General features: G+C 44.7%; 1 protein-coding gene across 3 annotated transcripts in view; it reads right to left on the bottom strand.

The window, feature by feature from the left end:
• RNF38 (ring finger protein 38) overlaps nucleotides 1–1,245 on the bottom strand; it is a 92,251-nt gene extending 91,006 nt beyond the window's left edge. For all 3 annotated transcript variants that reach the window (XM_036433379.2, XM_045580002.1, XM_036433387.2), the window contains exon 1: nucleotides 911–1,245. The gene's annotated coding sequence lies outside the window, so the exon portion shown is untranslated. The remainder of the gene's footprint in view (nucleotides 1–910) is intronic.
• Between the last annotated feature and the right edge of the window lie 16,998 nt (nucleotides 1,246–18,243).

Below are 18,243 nucleotides of genomic sequence, written 5' to 3'. Positions count from 1 at the left end.
GGAAAGGACACCTTACGGGAGTCCCCACGAGAGGAGGCAGACCTCCCTCCTATTCAGTCGGGCTGGGTTAGTTGAGTCCGGGCAGAGGTGGTGGGAAGGTGGCCTGGTAGAGACAAACGGTCTCCACAATGAAGTTTCCAAGCGCTGACCGACCCACGCACTGGAGAAGCCCGGTCGCCCGCCCCCAGCACACCCTCCCCAGAGCCTCTTCCTCCGGGGCCCCCAGCACACCCACCCCAGAGCCTCTTCCTCCAGGGCCCCCAGCACACCCACCCCAGAGCCTCTTCCTCCGGGGCTCCTCCAAACCCGCTCTCCGGGGCACCCCCAAGCCCCCAAAGCGGCCCCTGCTGCCCGCTCCCACCCCACCAGAGACCCGTTCTCCTAAGCCAGCCCCCAAAGCGCTGGGTGGGCGTGCCCGGGGCCAGGTCCCCCTCAGCCCGGACCCGTCCCCATCCCGGTCCCCCTCCGTCCTCGGAAGCGGGGGGCCCTTCCTTCTCCCGCCCCCCCCCCCCGCCCCTCTCCCCCTCGCGGCCCGCGTCGCCCAGGGGGGCCCCGGTCCCCGCCAGGACGGACACCCAGCGGCGACGTGACCTTGGGCCAGTCACTTCCCGCGGCGGCGAGCCTCAGTTTCCTCCCGCCGCGCGGAGAGCGGAGCCCCGGCGGCGGGGGCAGTCCTGCCCGGCCGCCAGGGGGAGGGGGCTGCCGCCGGGGACGCTTTGTGAGCCGCGCGGGCGGCGGGGACACGGCTCGCCGGGCGCGGGGGCCGGACAAAGCTGACCCGGCTCGCGCTCCGCCCACCCCGCGGGGCCGCCCGGCTGGACCCCCGCCTGCGGGCCCCCCACCCCGGGGACCGGCCCACACCCCTCCCTCCTTCCCTCCCTCCCCGCCCGGCCCGCCCCTGGCCCCGTACCTGCTCCCAGCGCTCGGCCGCAGGCGCCGCCACCCGGGGCGCCCGCTCGCGGAGGCCCGTGGCCCGGAGGGCTGAGGCGGCCGGCGGCGGCGGGCTCGGGCCGGGGCGGCGGCGGCGGCGGCGGCGGCGGCGGCGGGGGCGCGGGCGGCCCCGCAGGGGCCCGAGCTCCGCGGGGCCCGGCCTGGGAGACGACGACGGAGGCTGGAAGTGCGCGGCGGCCGCGGCTGCTGAGGTGGCGGCGACCGCGGCGGCGGCGCTTCCGCTCATGGCGGGGCCGCGGGCCAGTGGCTCCGGCGGCGACTCGACTCCGGCGGCGCGGCGGGCGCTGGCTGGGCCCCGGCCGGCGGCGGCGGCGGCGGCGGCAGCGGCAGCGACGGCGGCGGCGACGGAGGCGGCTCCCGGCGGGGGAGGAGGCGGAGCCGGGGCGCGGCGGCGGCGGAGGGGGCGGGGACACTGAGGGGGCGGGGACACGGGGGGCGGGGACGCCGCGCCGCTGCGCCAATGGGCGGCGCGCTCTTCGGCGGCGGCTGCGGCGGCTCCCGGACCGGGCCGGGCCGGGCCGGCGGGGCCGAGGGGGTGTCCTCGGCGGCGGGCGGAGGCGGCCGAGCGAAGGTCCGCCGGCCCATGAGCCGCCTCTCGCGGCCGCTCCTCCCCCGGGGCGCGGCCGCGGGCCTCCCGAGCCGGGCGGCGGGCGACTCCGGCCGGGGCTCCGCGGCCCTGCCGACCCGACGCCGGGGTCCGCGCCGCGCGTTTGCTCGGCTTGGGGCGGCGGGGGGCTGCTGTTGGCCGGCCTCCCGCTCCACGGTTGTGCCCCCTTGGCCTCCCTCCGCCTCTGCCTCCCCTTTCCCGCACCGTAGGCACCGTCTCCTCTCCGCCTCTTCACTGTTTCCGCAAAGTTTTCCCCGTTCGCACACTTGGGAGCGAAACTCTCCTCTCTTCATGGGCTCCGTCTCGGGGAGAAGCCAGTCCCCGCGGACCCGGAGCGGAGAGCGGAGGCGGAACCGGCCGAGGGGAGACGCCTCGCCTTCTCTCAGCCCAGAAACCATCCTGAATTGTGAACAGAAGCCAGCGTGGCTCAGCCCTGGCCCCTCGCCCCGCTCGCTGATTTTCTCTTCCCGTTTCTTTCTTTAAACGCCCTTGTAAAGCCTTCCAGGAAACCATCCCGCCCAGCTGGGCTTGCCCTCAAAATGGGGGAGAGGCTGGGAGGTGAGGAAAGCCCTGCGAGCTGCACTGACAGTTTTCCTCCGAGAGAATTCTGCAGATTCACGGCCCCGTTGGCAGCCTCCTGCTCTTGGATGCGATGTTTGTTGGTCAGGGAACCCATTTCCTTTTCGTGTTTCTCTGACTCTCAAATCAAAACCATAGAGGAGAGAGAGAAAAAAAACGACACACACACACACACACACAAAAAACAAACAAAACAAAACAAAAACTCAGCCATGTGCTAGGAGTGCCTGTAAAGTACAGCCACGTGGGTGAGGGTGCAGCTAAACTGCTGACTAGATCACTTCAATAAAGGATTATCCCCAGCCTTTCCCTACATGCAGCCACCAGCTGGGGACTGAGGAGAGAGAGAGAGTGAGCTACAAATTGACAAGGCAAAGTGCTACAGTAGTAGGCTGAGAGAGAAATGTAGATGAATCTTTAGCAACAAACATTTCCATGTCTATACCGACACTTAACTAACTAGGTGAGCAATCTCACTCATAGGGTCATCAGCAATGCTCCCTACATAGTGGGAGATACAATGATGAAGATATATAGCATTCAAAGACTTTACAGATCTCCTTGGAGAAGGCTGATGAGATATATTCTCAGAAGATAAGAACTTAAGGATGAGTACGAGTTTTCCAGGTAGAGCAGGTTGGGAGACAGTGGGCTGGGAAGACTTTTAATATTATTATTATTGGTCAAAGAACTTAATAGTTCCTGAATCCCATCCTTGACTTTCCGGTCACAGAAGAGGCAGGTAACATCATATTACTACTTGGGGCTTCGGTCCCAAGTGCCCACTGAAGAATGCACATAAACTGGCATTTTTATCTCCTTTGATAGGTCTCAGCAGCATTGAACAAAGTCAGCTCTATTTCCACCCCAAAGCTCAAACCCCAGTTTCAGCTCTGAACAACTCTAATTTTTAGTCAGGTGCCTTGCCCACCAGCCCCTAGAAGAAAAAAGCCAAGCAAGCAATTGTATTCAGTGACCAAAAGGAGCCATCTGAAGCTGCCTTGCAGGCCAGGACGAAAAAAAAAAAAAAAAAAAAAAAGAGCCACTCCATCTTGCCAATTAAATGAAGGGGTGGGGGCGGGGGGAGAGAGAAAGAATGGATCATATCCATGTGGGCTGTGACCTTTAGCTCTAGAAATTTTTATCTTCCAGCAGGGTCAGGAAGAGAGATGGGCATGGTGCATTCAGGAAACCACACTTTCAATTGGGCTTAAATGTATAACCTGGACAATGAGTGGAGAGATCAGAGTGGAGAGTGAGAGGAGACCAGGTGACCGTGAAAAGCCTTGAATGACATGTTGAGACATTTGAACTTAACACCAGAAACTAAAGAGAGCTATTACAGGGTTTAGGGAGAGAATGACACGATCAGATTGGATTTGGGGAAGACTCTGGCTGCTGTGTAGAAAATGGATTGGGGAGGAACAAGAAGAGAAACAATACAATTGGTTAAAAAGCTATTGGGCAAGGGATGAAAGGGACCCAAACTGATGCAAAGATAGGATAGAGAAATATTAAGGTGGTAGAATCACCAGGGCATGTAGCTGTTGAGGACAACGAGAGAGAATCAAGGATGATAAAGATTTTGGACTCAGGCAACTGGGTGGCAGTGGTGCCATCCCTAAAGGTAGGGAATACAGGATGAGGAACAGAGAAGGGTGATCCTATAGTTCAATCAGTTCATTTCTATGACCCTCACTCTCCTCATCCAGGTAAGACAGAAGAGCTGGGGGAATTGGGCTAGAGTCACTAATGTCCTTCTAAGATTGGTATCCAGAGTTTTGAAAAGGAGAGGCAAGATAGCAGAATTGCCCATTTCACATTTCGTTTCCATTCTCATTGTGGCTAAAATATACATAACATAGTTTTATCATTTTAACCGTTTGCAACTATGTGATTCAGTGGCATTAACTACTGTTTTTAGCTCAGGCTGCCATAACAAACTACCATAGGCTGCTGGCTGAACCAACAGATATTTATTTTCTCACAGTTCTGGAGGGTTAAAATTCAAGATCAAGGTGCCAAGCTTTTTGGTTTCTGGTGAGAGGTCTCTTCCTGGCTTGTAAATAGTGGAATTCTGTGTGCTCACATGATAGGGAGAGAAGAGAGCGAACTCCATGGTTTCTCTTCTTATAAGACTACTTACTAATCTCATCTTGAGGCTCCCACCTTCATGACCTCAAAACTTGATTATTTTCCAAAGACTTCGTCTCCAAATGTCATATGAGGGGGTAGGACTTAAACATATGAGTGGGGAGAGGGGACAGGACACACAATTTACTTCATAGCAACGACATTTGCAATGTTATTCATCCATCACCACCATCCATTTCCACAACTTTTTTTTATCATACCAGACAAAAACTGTGTACCTGTTAAATAACTCTCATTCTCCCCTCCCCCCAATCCCCTGGTACCTCTATTCTACTTTCTATTTGCCTATTATAGGTAACTCATACAAACGGAATCATACAATACCATAGTTATCTTTTTGGGTCTGCTTTATTTCACCTAGAATAATGTTTTCACGATTTAACCATGTATTTGAATTTCATTCCTTTTTAAAGCTGAATAACATTCCATTGTAGGTATATACCACACTTTATCCATCCATCCCTCCATCAATGGACTTTTATGTTGTTTCCACCTTTTAGTTATTGTGAATAATACGGCTATGAACATTGGTATCTTTTCGAGTCCCTGCTTTCAATTCTTTTGAATTCCACCACCAAGTGGAATTGCTGTATCATATGGTAATTTTGTGCTTAACTTTTAGAGGAACCACCAATTTTCCATAGTGGATGCACCATTTTCCATTCCTATCATCAATCACAAGGGTTTCAATTTCTCCACATCCTCATCAACTTTTTTCTTTTTTTATATTAGCAAACCTAATGGGTGTGAAGTGGTATCACATTGTGGTTTTGATTTCCATTTCTCATTTTATTTTCAAGCTCATGTATTTGCATTCCAGCTTGGTTTGCAATTTGTTGAGGTGGGAGTAGAGAAGAGAGATTATAAGGAAATACCGAAGCTCTGGCCAAGTGGAGTGTAGTCCTGATTCGCTAAGGTGAAGTTTCAATTCCTGGTCAGAAAATCAACCAGTAAATTCATAAATGGGTGGAACAACAAATGGATGATTCTCTACCCCCAACTCTCGGTGCTTCAGCTCTCTCTCTCAAATTAAAAAAAAAGAAAACACTGAAACAGTTATTTCCTGGAAAATTGTAAAAAGATGATAGACTTCAAATAGTTACAATGTAAAACCAAAAAAAGAGCAAGATAGTCTCTGCTATGCCACAGAATAACACCCTGCAGCCTTAGCAACTGAAGAACTCCAGATAAAGTAGAACTCAATGACAGCAGTAACCATGCCCAGCAAAGGCAGTGGAAATAGTGCCAAATGGAAGGGCCGGGAGCAGAAGATGAATTTAACCACCAAAACCACATGACTACACTTGTCCACAAGGACATCACAAGTACCTGTGAAACACCTCTGAGACTTCCTTGCAACAACTGCCAATGTATATTGTAGGGTATGGATGGAGGCAAAAGAACACATGCTGGCCGTTTTTCTCACTGTTATGCTAATCAACACCAGTTTCTATTCTAAAAATAGGATTACTAGGTCAATTTTTTTTTAATATACTTTATTGATTTTTTTTACAGATAGGAAAGGAGAGAGATAGAGAGTTAAAAACATCGATCAACTGCCTCCTGCACACTCCCTAGTGGGAATGTGCCCAAAACCATGATACATGCTCTTGACCAGAATCAAACCTGGGACCTTTCAGTCCGCAGGCCGACAATCTATCCACGGAGCCAAATCAGCCAGGGCCACCACATTATTTTTTATTTAAATTCTTTATTGTTGAAAGTCTCCTTTCCCCCCCACCCCATTGACCATTCCCAGCCCTCTCCCCTCCCGCCTCCCCTCTCCCCCCGCACTGGCCCTAACCCCACTATTGTCTGTGTCCATTGGTTATACTTATATTCATGCATACAAGTCCTTTGGTTGATCTCTTACACTTCCCTCCTTACCCTCCCCTGCCTTCCCTGTGAGGTTTGACAGTCTGTTCAGTACTTCTACTAGTATGTCTCTGGATCTACGGTATTTTTGTTCATCAGTTTATGTTGTTCATTACATACCACAAATGAGTGAGATCATGTGATATTTATATTTCTCTGACTGACTGGCTTATTCCTTTAGCATAATGCTCTCCAGGTCCATCCATGCTGTTGCAAATGGTAAGAGTTCCTTCTTTTTTACAGCAGCATAGTATTCCATTGTGTAGATGTACCACAGCTTTTAATCCACTCATCTGCTGATGGGCACTTAGGCTGTTTCCAAATCTTAGCTATGGTAAATTGTGCTGCTATGAACATAGAGGTGCATATGTCCTTTCTGATTGGTGATGCTGATTTCCTGGGATATATTACTAGAAGTGGGCTTACTGGGTCAAATGGGAGTTCCATTTTTAAATTTTTAAGGAAACTCTATACTGTTTTCCACAGGGGCTGCGCCAGTCTATAGTCCCAACAGCAGTGTACGAGGGTTCCTTTTTCTCCACATCCTCGCCAGCACTTGTCGTTTGTTGATTTGTTGAGGATAGCCATTCTGAAAGGTGTGAGATGGTACCTCATTGTCGTTTTGATTTGCATTTCTCTGATGATTAGTGACTTTGAGCATTTTTTTTTCATATTTCTCTTGGTCTTCTATATGTCCACTTTGGAAAGTGTCTATTCAGGTACTTTGCCCATTTTTTAAATGAGATTGTTTATCTTCCTTTTGTTAAGCTGTATGAGTTCCTTATAAATTTTGGAGATTAAACCCTTATCGGATGTAACATTGGCAAATATGTTCTCCCATTCAGTGTGCTCTCTTGTTGTTTTGTTCGTTTCTTTTGCTGTGCAGAAGCTTTTTATTTTGATGTAGTTCCATTTGTTTATTTTCTCCTTAATCTCCATTGTCCTAGGAGATTTATCTATAAACATATTGCTGTGAGATGTGTCTGATATTTTGCTGTCAATAGGTTCTAAGATTTTTATGGTTTCCCATCTTATGTCTTAAGTTTTTTTTTAATCCATTTTGAATTTAATTTTGTATTGGTGGACTAGTTTCATTTTTTGTATGTATCTGTCCAATTTTCCTAGAATCATTTATTAAAGAGACTATTTTGACCCCATTGTATGCTCTTGCCTCTTTTGTCAAATATTAATTGAGCATAATGGCTTGGGTCAGTTTCTGGGTTCTCTGTTCTGTTCCATTGGTCTATATGTCTGTTCTTGTGCCAATACTAGGCAGTTTTGAGAACAGTGGGTTTATAATACAGCTTGATATTTGGTATTGTGATCCCTCAAACTTTGTTCTTCTTTCTCAGAATTGCTGTGGCTATTTGAGTTCTTTTATTTTATTCCATATAAATTTTTGGAGAGTTTTTTCTAGGTCTGTGATATATGCAGTTAGTTGTTGTTTTTTTGTTTGTTGTTTAACGTATTTTTATTAAACACAGAAAAGACAGAAACATCAATGATGAGAGAGAATCATTGACTGGCTGCCTCCTGCACATTCCCCACCAGGGATCAAGCCTGCAACGTGGGTATGTGCCAACTGGAATCAAATCCAGGACCCTTCAGTCCGCAGGCCGATGCCCCATCCACTGAGCCAAACCAGCCGGGGCCATGCTGTTAGTAATTTAATGGGGATTGCATTGAATCTATAGATTACTTTGGGCATCCACCACATTTTGACTTCTTCAATTATGGGTACCCAAATTATCTCCAACTCTCCATAACCAAAACAGCACTGCTGTGACTATCTCCAAACACCCCTTTCATGGGACCCGTGTGAGACTTTCTTGGGGTAATATATATCCAGTAGCAGAATTGGATGTTTTATAGTTTTTTTTCTCTTTTATATAGTTTTGGTTTTCATTTTTTTTTTTTTTTAATTACTAACAAGGATAAATGTGTGTGTGTTTCTTTAACTATTGTATTCTTTCAGGAATTTTTTGGTCACGTCTTTATCCCTACCCCCCATTGTTTCTTTAAAGACTAATTTAGTCTGTAATTGATTATAACACACTGAATAAAGGTGATGCATGGGTCCACACATGAGTTCATAATGATACTCAGAGAGAGAGAGGAGAAAAAACTCATTTGCCACCAATGGAAATACTATGATGCTGACTTTTTTTTTTTTTTTTTGTCTTTTTTTTTTTTTGTCAAGAAATTGGTTATTAAAGAGAAAGAATGAAGCATTTAGCCTGCCCATTTTAGGAAGAAATTAGGTTCAGCCCCAATTGACAAGGGGATACTCTTCTTTACAGAAGACCATCAGCTAATGAATGTAGAAGGACTAATAGAAAAATCACCATTTTGCAATCTCCAATGAAATAAACTAATTCAAGCAGGGATCATCAGTGAATGTTAAACTATTCAAAAAAGAAAGAAAGAAAAATTGCCAATCTACCATTGTATCTATTTCCTACCACTTACTTGCCTTGTGAATACTTCCAATTTGCCTTCTGTTCCCACCGTTCTATTGAAACGGCAATGTTTGAAGGACAATAGTGGCTTCTCAATTGAGAAATACAATGGCTTTTTCTCTCCCTTCATGATACCGTTATAATATCTGACATTAGAGGCCCCCCCTTCCTCTTCTTGTAATTCTCGCCTTTCACTCAGAAAAAAACAGGTTACCTATTGTGGTATAACAAACCAACCAAATATTAAGTGGTTTAAAACAGTAACTTATTATTTTTGATGATTCTATGTGTAGAATGAACTGTCTCTGTTGCGTGGTTCTTACACAGAATCTCTAATATGGTTGCAGTCAGATGGAGTTCTCTAAAAGCTCAACTGGGCTGACTAAAATGTTTTCATCACTCACTTGTCTAACACCTAAGCTGAAATGACTGGAATAGCTAAAAGTTAGCAGGGCTTCTCTCTCTCTCTTTCTTGTTTTCTTCTCTCTCAATGCAGCTGGATTGGGCTTCCTAATAGCATGGTAGTCTCAGGATAGATAGACTTTTTACATAGTGTCTGGCTTCCCACAGAGCAAAGTATCTCTGAGGTTTCTTATGAGATAACCAGAGGCCCAGTGCACGAATTCGTGCACATTGAAAGAAAATTAGAAGAAATATTTTAGAGGCCAGGGAGGGACCGCTGGAGGGCCTCCAGGGCATGTCTGGCCCGTTTTGCCCAATCCTGATCAGCCAGACCTCAGCAGCAAGCTAACCTATCAGTCAAAACATTTCCCCTCTCATGGTCAGTGAGCGTCATAGTGACTGGTCGGCGAATTAGTAGGACACTTAACATATTAGGCTTTTATATATATGGGTTAATGGTCTCTTTCTCACCCAATATGAATCACCCACTATTTCTAGCATTGCTTTCTTTAAAGGGGGAAAAAAAATTTAAAGACCCTTCCAAAGCTAAATGCAAAAACCTATCCATTTTTTTTTCCTATCTAATGCAAAAGCAATTTTGAAATACTCGGTTTTTTATCAAGTCTTTCTAAAGCACTTATTTTAGTTTTCATAGGACCAGGAACTATCTTTCCTTTTGAACTTGTATTTCTGCAGTTTACTTAATATTTAATCAAATAACATAATTGTAGTAATAAATACAATTAATATAAACAGATTTTGGAACAAAAGAGTCAGAAAGCAGCCTATTGGCTGTGAGTGGTCAGTATATGAAGGTATAAACCACTATTTTACTAGTACATAAGGCATGGAAAGCTTTGGTCAATCAGTTAAAAAGAGTTTCTAATATACCATTTACTGAACCTTTTGAATTGGAAGCAACAAAAGCCATTTTAAGAAACAGAATTTATTGTTTCCTGTAACCCAAAGGTTAGGGTGGATCTGGTGTGGATTGGTTCAGGGGCTCAACTGATGTTATCAGCTCCCAATCTTCCTTCATCTCTCAGCTGTGCTCACCACTATGTTGGCTTTCTGTGGTGGCAGGATGGTGATGGCAGCTCCTGCCAAGGAGAACATGTATCCCTTAGCAATCCTAACAAAAGACTCACTGCTCTTCACTGGCTAAGATTAGGCATGTGCCAACCTCTATATGGATTTGAAGGCCGAGTCCCACGCTCCACTGTAGCCCTACCTATGAACCGAGAATTGCCTCGGAGTATACTATTACAGAAGTCCATTCCTGCAGTAAAGATTGAAGCAAGGACTCTGTGCTGCTTGAGGGAAACCATAACATCTTGTTCTCCCTGTACTCCCCCCCCACACACACACCCATACACACACACCCATACACACACACACACACAAACACACACTCACAGCACCCCTCATGTTTCCCTGCACTCAGGAGGCATTGCTAATTATGAAATAAAAGTCACAAGCATCGTTCTCTTCATTTACTGTGCACCTTAAGACACTTTGTAGGAGACTTGCCCTTGGTGTGCAAAATGCCAGTCCCCATTTGCCTGAATTTTGCTCTCCTTTGATCTCTCCTGCTGTCAAAAGGCCTCAAAGCCATAGGTTTGAATGAGGTTTGGACTCAAAGGCACACACAGTGCTGAGCTCCATATAGAATGCTCTAGGTAAGGTCTTTCCTGTCAAATCCTACGTCTGGCATGTTGCTTGACAATGCTAGTTGCGGTGAGGCTGCCATTATAATTTCATCTCCTGGGTTTGTACTGGAGCCACTTTTAAGGACTCTCGCCTTGGGTCTTTCTCGTAGTCTCCCTCCCAACCTCCCCCCTTCCCTTGGTTCCTCCCTTCCCTGCAGCCACAGCTGCCTGGCTCCGGGGCACTCAGACAGCACTGTCGCCTTGGCAACCCAGAAGGGGGCTTCAATCTACTGTCTCCCCAGAGGGGTTGGGCTGGCCCTGAGCCAGAAAGAGGCAGGGGGCAGGGGACCTGACCTGCCTAGCTCAGAGTGTGTTGGGAAGTAAACAGACCACTGGTGTGCTGCCTGCCAGAGGAAACGGAATGTCATGGGTGGGATTGTACGAGGGTTGTAAAAACAAACTGCCAAGGATGCTGCTACGTCCAGCTAGGAGAACAGCGATGGGACAGGACAAAGAAAGCCTGGTGCATCTCGGGCTCAGATATGCAGGGCCTGGTTAAATGGCTGAGGCTCTGTGTTTGTTTCCTGGGGCTGCAGTAACAAAGGATTAGGAACTGAGCGACTTACAACAACAGAAATGTAGTGTCTCACAGTTCTGGAGGGTAGAAGTCCCAAATCAAGGTACTGGCAGGGCCACACACTCTCTCTGAAACCTGTAGGGGAATCCTTCCTTGCCTCCTCCTAGCTCCTGGTGGCTTACTGGCACTCTTTGGCCTCCCTTGGGTTGTAGCTGCATAACTCCAGTCTCTGCCTTAGTGGCCACAAGGCATTCTCCCCTTTGGCCTCTTCATGTGGCCGTCTTATAAGGACACCAGTCATATTGGAGTAGGGGTCCACCCTACTCAATGTGACTTCATCATTCCTAATCTTACCTGTAATGATCCTGTTTCCAAACAAGATCACATTCCGAGGTACTGATAGTTCAGGACTTCAGTATATCCTTTTACAGGGGACATAATTCAACCCAAATCAGGCGCTAAGGAAGGCCTGAAATACCAGGCTGGGGAGTTTGGCCTTTATTTAACAGAATGGAGTCATGAGAGGTTTTGAAGCAGGCAGCAATGTGACTAACTGTGATTTCCCACGAGACTCCGGGTTTTTGTCATTGGTTGCTTTTTATTTTTTCAGTACCAGTGGAACGAGCCGCTTCTTTCTCCAGTTGTCTAAGCCACAGGCCAACCATGCAGCTGAAGCAGGGCATACACCTTGAAAATGAACAGCACAGAGTCTGGTGCAGTCCAGAGGCACGACCTCCACTTGCCAATTCGGACCGTCTCCGTTGCCTTATCAGTCAAATGAGAATAACCAGAGTACCTATCTCATAGAGTTGTTGGAGGGATTAAAGGAAGATCTCATATAAACTTGAAAATTAAGAAAAATTAAATTTAAGGTAAATAGCTAAAGAAAAGATCTCATATATTTTATCTTAGAAGAATGCCCTAACGGTTTGGCTCAGTGGATAGAGCATCGGCTTGCGGACTGCAGGTTCAACTCCAGTCAAGGGCATGTGCCTTGGTTGCAGGCACATCCCAGGAGGGGATGTTTCTAAGTCTCTATCCCTCTCCCTTTCTCTCTGTAAAAAATCAATAATAACATATTTTTTTAAAAAAAGTATAAGAAAATTGAAGCTTAAAAAAAAAACTTGTCTGCCAAGTAGAAGCTCAACAAATGTTCATAATTATTATGCAAAGATGAACAGTTCATTTGGCTAAGAATGGCAGGAAAAGTAATTATTATTAGTGCTGGTTCTTAGACTTCAGACCTTGGAACTAGTGCTGCACCCTTCTCCCCTCCAAGAATAACGGTCTCTCGCATTTGCACAACACTTTTCAGTGTATACTCTGTTATCTGTTTTCCTTCTTTCTATGTAATCCCCACGACAATCTTGTGAGTTAGTCAGGGCTTTCATTATTGCATCCATTTTACAGATAAGAAACTGAGGTCCAGATGGATTAAATCACTGGCTTTCAGTGTTTTTTCCTTCGGGGTCACATATGACAGATGTTGCTTTCAGGTGAACACACTCCTATGTATAATTCCTGCCATATCTTTATCCCTTTCTCTCCCACTGGAGAGTATGCAGCCACTAAGAAGGCTAAGTAAAGCTATATGTAGGTGTGAGAAGACATCATTGACATGTTATTGATGAAAAACTTACTATTTATAGAAATAATCTATGCACAATGTGTTTACACAAGTGTAAACTGTCAGAAAGGCCACATAGGAAACTGGAAAGTGGTTAACTCTGGAACTGAGCAGTTAGAGGTGATTGAGTGGGTGGATGGAGCTTTCACTTTTACGTATACAATTTTAAAATACACATGTATTATTTTTATAATGAAAACTCAATTCCGTTTTGGAAATAAAATAAAGCATTCGGTATGCAAGCAACATTATTATAGGCATACCTTGAATCTGCTCTAATTTTCTTCAAGGAAATCATTCATGAATATGCATAGACTATTTCTGGAAGGGTATTTAAGAAGCTGATGACAGGAGGGGTGAAGGGATTGAGCAAAAAAGAGAAAAAAACTCATAGACACAGACAACAGTGTGATGATTGGAGGGGGAGGAAAGGGGGGCAGGAGAATAAAGGGAGGATAAACTGATGGAAGGAGATTTGACTTAGGGTTGTGAACACACAATACAATGTACAGATGATGTATTGTGAAATTGTGCGTCTGAAACCTATATAATTTTGTTAACCAGTGTCACCCCAATAAATTCAATAAAAAGGAAAAAATTTGTATAGGTAGAATAAAACTGTTATTATTTGCAAATAACATGATACTATATAGAGAGAACTATAATGACCACACACACACACACACACAAACCCTATTAGAACTAATAAATAAATTCATTTAAAAAAGAAGAAGTTGAATACAGTGCTTGCTTCTCAAGAGGAAGACTGGGTGGGGGGCTGGTGTTTGAAGTCAGGGGTGGAAGGCAAATTAACTTTTCACTGTATATTCTTTTATATGATTTAATTTGTTTTTAACCAAATGCATGTATTATGAATTCAAATGAATTACGGGAGAATTATTGAAAGCTTCAGTGATTTATAATTACCAATGAATAATTTGTAACTCGCCTCATGACTGATCACAACACACCAGCGCTTCCCACTGGATTAGATACTAAGCAGAATGTTGAGGTCCAAACTTAGGCCTTAGCTGGGTAGCTCAGTGGGATAGAACATCGTTCTGATACGCCAAGTTTGCAGATTCTAATGAATGCAAAAATAAGTGGAGCAACAAATTGATGTTTTTCTTTCTCTCTCAAATAAAAAACAAAGCAACAAAAAACTTAGGACTTCTGACTCCAAATCTGTGGCTCTTTACACTACACCATTACCCAGTGTGGTTGTTTCAAGGGCATTCGGTATGCAAGCAACATTATTATAGGCATACCTTGCTATATGTAGGTGTGAGAAGACATCAACCCCCAAAACCCCCGAGTCCACACCCCAGGCTCAACACCATGGCAGTTTTGTCACAGTCGTCATGGTGGAAAAGTCATGACTGTGGAATTAACTCCCCAACCTGTTTTTGGTCAACCACAATTCTCTATTGTTCACCTACTTTCTTTCCCCCCCTCCCATTGAGATATAACTTACATGTGGTAAAGTATACAAATATTAAATTTCATATCAATGAATTTTTATGTATGTTCACCTGTGTAAACACCATCTAATTCAAAATATAGACCACACCATCTCTCCAGAAGGCTCCTTTATGCCCCCTCCAGTTCACACCACCCCCTAAATGTAACCCCTATTCTGACTTTTACTATCATAGATTAATTTTGCCTGTTTTTGAACTTCTCATAAATGAATCATAAAGTATCTACTCTTTGGCTTCTTTTGCTTAACTATTTCATGAGATTTATCCATGGCATATGTAGCAGTTGTTTGTTCATTCCAAGAGTGATAGTGCTGAACCAGAGGACTGAGCTAAGTATGTATGTGTATGTGTGTGTGTGTGTGTGTGTATATATATATATATATATATATATATATATATATATATATTTGATTGCCAAACAGTTGTCAGTGTAATTGCACAATGTATACTTCTACCAGATATATAAGAAAGTTTCAGGGCCCTGACTGGGTGGCTCTGTCGGTTAGAGCATTGTCCCATACACCAAAAACATTTTGGGTTCAATTCCTGGTCAGGGCACATACCTAGGTTTTAGGTTCAATTCCCAGTAAAGATGCAGATGGGAGGTGACTGATCAATGTTTATCTCTTTCTTGCTCTCTTGCTCTCTTTCTCACTCAAATCAATAAAAACATATCCTTCGGTGAGGATTAAAAAAAAAAAGTTGCAGGTGCTCCACATTCTCACCCACACTTAATATTGTCAGTCCTTTTAAAAAAATAAAGTTTCTTTAAAATTTATTTTGTAGAGAGAGGGAGAGAGAGAGATAGAAACATTGACAAGATAGAATCATCAGTTGCTGCCTTCTGCACACCCTCTATTGGGGACTGAACCCTCAACTTGTGCATGTGCCCTGATGGGAATGGAATCAGGGACCTCTCTTTATATGAGATGAAGCTCAACCAACTGAATCAGGCTGTCAGTCCTTTTAATTTATGCTATTTTGTCAGCGGTCATCAATTCTGTTTTGAGTCCCTCCCTGTGCAGGAGGCAGCCAATTGATGATTCTATCTCATGGTTTCCCATCTGCTCAGTCCTCTGCTGTGACAGCTCTTCAATGGACTTTTTGGACTCCTGACCAATGCTTCCTGCATTCTTTTCTAAAGTAAAGCCCTATCCTGCTAAGATCCCAGCACCTGATTGAATACTAGTGCTTACCACAAGCAAATGTGATCTCTGCTACAGCCCAAGACCTGATTCCAGCAGACTAATCTCTAAAGCTAAACACAGATAGGTCTCTATCCTAATGACAGACTATATTTATAGCCCACCACAGACTGATATGCTTTCAGGTCTTTGATTTTCAAATGTTATTATGGGCTTGTGACATACATAATTAAAAAATACATGATTATTATGAAACTCAAATCATCAAATCGTCATAAATATTTAAAAATATTTTAAATATTTTTTAAAAATTAAGGTAGCCCTGGCCTGAGTGGCTCATTTGATTGTGAGCCATTCTGTGCCCCAAAAGGTTGTCAGTTCAATTCCCAGTCAGGGCACCTGCCCAGGTTTCAGGATTGATCCCTGGTAGGGGGCGAGCAGAAGGCAGCTGATTGATGTTTTTCTCTCACAGCGATGTTTCTCTCTCTCCTTTCTTCTTCTCTCTAAAACTCCATTTAAAAATCTTTTTAAAAACGATTTTTCTTAAAAAAAATTGATGTAAAATTGAATATAAATCTGAGCTCTAATCAGAGCTACAGGGTGAACCCTGATCCCAACCACAGTCTGAGTCATGACCCCCGAGGCAGACTGAGCTCTCATCCTCAGAGAGCTGAGCCCTGACCCTCTTCACAAACTGACCTTATTCAGACTCAGAACAATAAATACAAATGGACCAGGCACAATATTAGAAATTATTAGAGAATGTGAAATTGCACTGTTAAGCAAATTCTATCTATAGTCTCACCTTGCTTTACTTCAAGGTGTTTTTTTTTCCCCCCCAAGTTTTAATTGCAACTGCATTTTGCTAAGTGAGGGAAAGAACTCTTTCCCTGGAAGACTATATGCCACCCCACCCGGACATGCTGTAAAGAACAGGCTGGAGGCGGGGGAGTGTGGCTCAAGGAAGCCTACAGTTGAGCTGGCCCTGCAGATGGCGGTGGAAAAAATGGGTAACCTTCTTTCTGTCCTCACAAGATGGCAGGTTTATTTTAAGGGTATTTTTTTTTTAACAGCTTTAAAAAAAAATGGATTCAAAGAACACTGGGGAAGCCTCTGATTTTTGGGGCTTTTGCCCCTGGTGCCTGTTTTTTAACAATGGTATTTGACTCCCAGTGAGATTGGTTTCTTCATTACATTCTGATCATATTGGTTTTCATAGCCCCCTCTTTGCAGTGGCTGTTGTGAAGTAAAAAGGACTCAGAGCCTTTGAGAATGAATGCTTTCCAGGGGGAAAGGGAGGAAGGAGAAGGTAAAAGAGAGAAAAAGGGGGATAAACGGTGATGGAAGGAGACTTAACTTGGCACGATGGATATACAGTACAATACACAGAGGATGTATTATAGAACTGTCTACCTGAAACTTATATAATTTTATTAACCAATGTCACCCTAATAAATTCAATTAAAAAAAAAGAATGAATGCTTAGAGTAGGGGTGTCGAACTCAATCAGAGAAGGGGCCAAAATCTAAAATCCAGCCTAAATTGCGGGCCGAATGGTTTACTGAACAGTCGTAAACTGTCATTGTGATGGAAACGCAGCGGAGTGCAGTGATGACAGCACGGTGCGGGCCACATTGCAAGGCCTGGCGGGACGGATTTGGCCCGCGGGCCTTGTGTTTGACACATGTGGCTTAGAGGCTCTGTTTTCCCTTTGTCTGCTAATCAGCAGCAAGCTGAGAACATAATTTTCACTTTTTCTTATGCTCTTGAGAAAAATTTTAATTTCCCCCTTACCACTAGGAAAAGTGTGCCCGAGTGAACTCAGTCCTGTGAGGGATGGGTGAGGAATCTACATTGCAAAGTGGATCATCACCAACGTTTTCTCTCCTGGACGAAAATCCTGATTAGTTTGAGATTTCTGATTTCTTAAACATTGACTGGGTAAGACAACTGGTGTGAAGGAGCCACATGGTATTGTGGATGGGCACTGGGCTGGGAGTCAGGAGACTTGGAGAGTTCTGCCACCATATGTGACCTGGTACAAATCCCTTTCTCTCTCTAGGCTTCTTCCCTCCATCTGCAACAATAAAGTTTAAGTGTGCTTGTAATATCTTTTGCATACATTATCTCATGTAATCCTTACAACAATCCCCACGAGATAGAAATTGATTATTCCCATTTCACAAGAAATGGTAACTGGGATTTAGAGAAATTAAGACTTGCCCAAGCGCTGGCTGCGTAGCTCAGTTGGTTGGAGCATGATCCCAATGCACCAAGGTTGTAGGTTCCATTCCTAGTCAGGCACACACATACAGGAGACAACCAGTAAATGAATGCATAGATGGTGGAACAACAGATTGATATTTCTCTCTCTACAAATCAATTTTAAAAAGATTTGCCCAAGATGACATAGCAGTTGAGTAATTTTGTTTTATTTTGTTGTTACTTACCATTAATTTTCTCATTAAAAAACATTTATTAACCATTTTCATATGCCAAATACTGTTATTTTTTTTAATCCTCACCTGAGGATATGTGTTTTTTTTTTTTTAAATTTATTTTAGAGAGAAAGGAAGGGACAGAGAGAGAGAAACATCCATTTGAAAGAGAAACTTTGATCGGTTACCTCTTGTTCACACCCTGACCAGCGATTGAAACTGCAACCTAGTCTTATGTTCTGACCAGGAATCAAACCTGCAACCTTTTTGGTGTATGGGACTGAGCCACCCAGCTGGGG

The sequence above is a fragment of the Pipistrellus kuhlii genome, unplaced genomic scaffold (assembly GCF_014108245.1).
Source record: "Pipistrellus kuhlii isolate mPipKuh1 unplaced genomic scaffold, mPipKuh1.p scaffold_m20_p_12, whole genome shotgun sequence".
Taxonomy (NCBI): Eukaryota; Metazoa; Chordata; class Mammalia; order Chiroptera; family Vespertilionidae; genus Pipistrellus; species Pipistrellus kuhlii.
The sequence above is the reverse complement of the archived record's forward strand: the minus strand, read 5'-3'. Positions and strand labels throughout refer to the sequence as shown.